Genomic DNA, 6,000 nt, shown 5'->3' with positions numbered 1-6,000 from the left:
AGCCAGTCCTACAGCGAGTAAATTGACCTGTGTGTTTGAGTTGCTTATCCTGCTGGGTGAAATCGGCCCCCCAGGACACTAAGACCCTTCCAGAAATCACGTCTTGCACCTCACAATGGAATCCTAGAGTGAACCAAAAGCATCTCACTCAGGTATGAGATTAAAGGATCAGCCCAGCGAGGTTTCAGAAGCAAGAGAAGCCTCCTCCCTACTTTGCTGTTGGAAAATTACTTGCACATATCAATCCTAAACAGCACCCACATAAAAGCAAGGGAGTATCTCTTGGATAGGCCAAGGGAAATATTAAATCAAGACTGTTTTATAGTTTGTGTTAGCCATTTGCTATTACTCTTTAGTACAATGAAACAAAGAAACATGGACGGGGCACTGTAACAGAGTGTGAGTGCGTACCCAGGGATTGCAAGCTTTCTTTTCTGCTATAATTGCATTTACTGGTGCTGTTCCATTCAGCATAAATGTGGCTACTAGTATTCATCTAAAAGATGCCCTAAGGCTTAAACCTTCCCCAAGTGGTGAGTAAGAATGGTGGGAATGTGGTTGGGGAATTTAAAACCCACTCAAACATCATTAATTAGAAATTCCCTGATGAAATTAAACCTTTGTATTTTGGTGGAATCATTTCTCGACATTGTGAGTGATTCTTTTTTTTAATTGCTGAGTCGCACTCAGAACTAAGTGTACCCAATTTCTAAGAAAACTTGCCAAATTAGCAATTTTTTTCCAAACATCTGAAATTAATGAATAAGTAAGTTAAACGACTTTAAATAATTTCATATTCAAGTGACTTCAGTGTATTTAGCTCCAAGGCCTGAGGCAAGACTTCCAACGGCTGAATTTGATGCCATCACTGAATACACTTATCAGGCAAATGACTGGAAGCATGCACCATCAGCTCTCACGAACGTCACAGACATGCATGATCTGAAAGCAGAGCAGAGCAGGGGGCCGCTGTGCCTAGAAAAGAATACGAATTATTTTAGCTAATTTTAATTATATTTTAGCTTCTGTAAATTTCAAACACTAGAGGGAGATCATAGAGACTGGAAGGTTCAATTTTCCTTACCAAAGAGGGCAGCAGCAACCCATTCATCTCATAAATTCCATCATAATTGTACAAGAAATTGATCCCTATGATCAGTTTTCAGTTCGAAGCATATTTCCACCAACGTCTCCATAGTAAGTTACAGTTTGAATTGTCTCCCACATCTTAATACGTAATTTTATTAATACTATGTAGAGGCATCCATTGCTATTTGTTAGTGGGTACTGTTCATTGAATGAATAATATATGGAAGGAACTGTGCTAAGCATTTTATCCACCACATCTCACATAATCTCCACCATAACTCTCCACCATGGATATTATTACTCTCCCACCTAGCAGATGAAGACTGAGACTTAGGGAAGCTGAATACTCTCTTACGTCGCACACCTAGTAAGTGAAAAAGCTGGAAAGTCCAACTCAGGTTCGTATGACTTACAAGTGAAAATTATGTCCCCAATAAATAATAAATGGAAGGCCAAGATCATAGCAAAGACTCACTCAGCAACTCCTGACACAATTTGCTCAGAAGTAGGCTTATCACATTACAGTTTCCTACTGATTCCTCTTCAACTGAATTTTTTAATTTGAGTCTACAAATGTAGATTAATGCATTATAGAATAGTATAAACTACTCATTTGAATATTATTGAATTGGGGTGTCCCAAGGAAGTTAGCGGAGCTAAGATTATAGAAAGGTATTCATCTGATTGTCCAGCCAATAAACTACAGCTACTGATGACAAAAAGAAGTCTAATATGTTGAGTATTGACACACACACAATATGCAGAATGTACTTACCAAAACGAATATTTTCTAATAGCATTAAGCTTTCCAGCCAGTTTAAATCTTCTTCCAAATGGTTTCATGAGGATACTTAGCTTGGATATCACAGCCTACATTAGAGATCCTGGTGATGGATCTAGAAATTTTTAAGACTGAGTTATTAACCATTATCAATGCAAATAGCACAATGGTGGAATCAATGATGCAACTGTCTGGGAGCCAGGAGAAGTGGTTCCCAGTCTTGGGTGGATGACCTTAAGCAAACCATGTAGCTTCCTGGGGCTTTAGAAGATTGGGTGGTTTTATTATTCAGGTAGATGTTTTCTTTAAGAAACAATTTAAATAGCGTTTTTTAAAAGTAATTGATCATTCAGAAAATGGACTAAGACAACTAAAAAGAGAACAGTAAAGATATGGAAGCACATTACAAATGGTGTTTTATTTGAATAATTCATTTCAATAAGTATGTGTTGAGCCAAGTCCTAGAAATACGAAAGTGAAAATGGTCCAGTAATTGTCCTTAACACTACATTCTTTTAACTTTTTAAAAATACAATATAATTTTCTAAAAATGTTGTGCCTCACAAAAACCCATAATCCAACAATGGCTCAACTAATTGGAAAAATGTGCCAAGTGAATCATTAGACAGAAGAAAATTCTTTTCCCTACCACAAAATAGAGTTACCTTCAGGATATTAGGTTTAATTTCCCTGCCAAGGAATTTGAGTAATGATTTACTGCAGTGGTAAACCTTACATTGTACAACCACTTCATTAGTTTTTGTGTAACTGGAAAAGGTAAATAATCCACCCTTGGCAGATATTTGTGTTACTTACCCTTTTTTATATAATCTTTGAATAAGACTCAAGGATTTTGATGTATAAATGATGCTCAAATATTTATATACATTGTATGTTTTCCTCTAAAGCTCATATAACATATATATATGTCTTTTATATATATAAATACATTTTATATTGAATATATTTTATAATTAATATATACAACACAAAATATGTGGACTGGTATATATCAAAATGTAAATAATAATTATTCCATTGAGTGGAATTCCAGATTATTTTTATGTTCATTTTTATAAGATATTCCAATATTTGCTGATTATGTATAACTTTTATAATTAAAAACATAGATTTGTAGATTCTTTCATTAATTTTCCAATGTTATACAGTAATTATGTATTATATTTATAATCAGAAAATGTATATGCTGTTTGTATTGTTATATATTATATATATGAGAAGATTATAATTATGCTTCAAATATATAGCAAAAATAAGAGATGGTAATGCACACACATACAATAGTGACCGTGTGTATAAAATGTAACTAATGGAAGTGATCCTTCTATTTTCTGGAGTTTTTTCTCATTTTGTAAAATGGGCATGTATTGATTTCATAATAACACGAGAACTTTATTTTTTAAAGACAAGTTTTTAAAAAGAAATACCTAATTGAAATACACTGTTGCCTGGATTTTTTTTGTTTCTGAAAAGCTATGATTTTTTATTTAAAATCAAAATGTACTTCAATGTTTATGGACAAATTTTGGGAGTAAAACTGAGTAAGTAATAATAGATTTTGTGATAGATTTAAAACAAGAATGTGTTCAAGTATGCACTAAAAAGAAAATCTAGTATAAAGCATAGGAAATGAACTCAATACCATGATCATACAGCCAAAAATTAAGGCTAACATTGGAACACTGTAAGGGAGGTTGAACATCTGAGTGTAATATCCTGTCTTTCTAACTTGACGTGGAATCCATCGGTCTAAAGCTAGCCATATGGAAATGTAAAAGCCAGGTGGAAAAACACCTACATAACTAAGTCCAACAAGTCTGAACTGCTCTACTTGGCTGAAGTGTGGGGCACTGATCTCAGTCTATACAGCAAGGTTGGTGCCGTCTGACCAGATAGAAAGGAGAATGCAGGCTCACAGCAGTAAGAGGGTTTGGAATGGCATGGAGGGGCAGAAGGCAGAACTTGAAAGGTCCCAAGAGCCGTGGAAGGCAGCTTCAGGGGCATTTCCTAGAGTATCCAGGCCCTCAGCCACTGAGGCTTAGATGGGCTTAGATGAAGCCCTTTGAGACAAGAGGTAGGTACATAGTAAGTTCCCCATATCATGGAAACTTCAGGAGGGTTTCAACCTCTGTGTGTATTAATTTGCCCATCTCTAACTTGGTGATAATTCTGTTATTTGTTTATATATTTATTTAGCACATACTAGGTGTCAGGCATTATTCTAGGACTAGATTAATAAGATTAAACCAAAAAATGACAGTGATAAGTGTCATTTTAAAAACAAGGCACGACACGGGGCTGGACTAAGAAGGAAATGATCTGGAGAGCTGTTCCTGGAAAGCGAGCAGAGCTCTGAATGGTAGGAAAGAGGGAGCCATAAGAAAAGCTGCAAGCACAGCCTGAGCAGAGGCAGGTGAAAGGAGCGAGGTGCAGAGTGCCATGAGGTGAGAGGGCAGTGCCCACCAGGCACGTGGGAGCAGAAGGAGCTACAGGGATTGGCATGTGTTGGTTGAGGAGCTCACCATCAAAGGGTGCCCTGCTGGTAATGGGAAGCCAGTGGAGAAGGAGTTGAGAGCGAACTTGAGCCAACTTGGATCTTTAAGAATTTACTTGTCTAATGTGGAGGTGAGATTATAGGTGCACCACAGTGGAAGCTGGAAGATGAGGTCGAAGAGCCACTGCAGCTGTACAGTTCTGGTCCAGTCTGGGAAGACAGTGTTTGGGATGACAAGAAGTGGTCCAGTTATATTGAAGGTAGGGTGGATAAAACTATATGAGGGATTGAATATGAGGGAATGAGAGAGAAGGAAGAACCAAGAGTGAATCATAACTTTTGCCTAACGCATTGAGTGTATGTCAGTGCCATTTATTAAGACAGGAAAGACTGGAGGAGAACAGGGACGGGGATCATTGAAGAAGAGGGTAGAAATTCAAGACATGTTTTATACACATTCAGTTTGAGATCCCTATTAGTCAGCCAGGAAGAGAGGTAAACACGCAGTAGTGAGGCTTCTATTACCTCCCTCACAGGACTGTTGGCAGATTAAGGAGATGGTCTATGTAAAATTCAAGGCACATGGCAGGCACACAGTAAAAGGACTGTATTTCTATGATGCTCATGTATGTGAATGAAGATGAGTTTGTGTTGTGATTAATCCAATGAGGGTGTTTAAGTTCTATAAAATATAGCCAGAGTTTAGAAACAGTTTGTGAAACTTTATTAACACATGAAACCTTTTGTGAAATCGACACTAGGTATTATTAACTTTTATTTAATTAAAAACCTGTCTGTGTATTAAAATGCCTTACAGTTTGATTAATGGAAATAGATTAGAAGGCAATGTTTTGTCATACTGAAGGTGCCTTCGATCGCACTTTCAGAGAGAGAGCAAATGACTTGGGACACCAACTAAACAAAAATCAGCAGCTACTAATGAGGCTTGTTAGTGATGCTAATCTATGTAAATGTTATTAATTGAGAACATCTATCTTTTATCTCTAACATTTGGTAATCAGGCAATTAAAAAACAATGACATTCCCGGTGGTTGTTCTTCCTGGTTTCTTTTTTTCTTTCTTTCTTTCTTTCTTTCTTTTTTTTTTTTTTTTTTTTAGTGATCAAAGAGTTCAGAGTAAGAAAAAAAGAAAGTCCCTTATCAAGAGGTAGGCCTTGCCTTGGGCTACTAGGCCTCATTAAAGACAGAAAAGCTCTGTTGATCACCAATTAACCTGATTTGTAGGAACTCTGATAAAGACCTCCAACAACAGGAGTTTGCTTACTATAGTAAATGACACAGTTTGTTGACAAAAATAAAAGCAACTCATTGAAAAAATAAAATAAAAGAAGACTATAAAGAATTCATTGGTAATGAAAAGTCATTTTGTTCAGGGGCCTGTGCTTGGAGGAGAGAGGAAGTTTTGCCCGTCTGGTGACCTAGTGCCCACACCGAGGGAGCCAATCACACCTTAAGTCAGGTAGAACCAGAACCCAAAGATGTCTTTCTGATCATCTTGTCAAATCTCTGCTTGCTCCTCCAGGGGTAGCAAACAACTGATTTCATCAGCTTTGTGAAGGGCGACTGGGCCCTGTAGGGTGTACCACATTCCTGGA

Source organism: Macaca fascicularis, chromosome 7 (assembly GCF_037993035.2).
Source record: "Macaca fascicularis isolate 582-1 chromosome 7, T2T-MFA8v1.1".
In the NCBI taxonomy this organism is placed as follows: domain Eukaryota; kingdom Metazoa; phylum Chordata; class Mammalia; order Primates; family Cercopithecidae; genus Macaca; species Macaca fascicularis.
The sequence above is the reverse complement of the archived record's forward strand: the minus strand, read 5'-3'. Positions refer to the sequence as shown.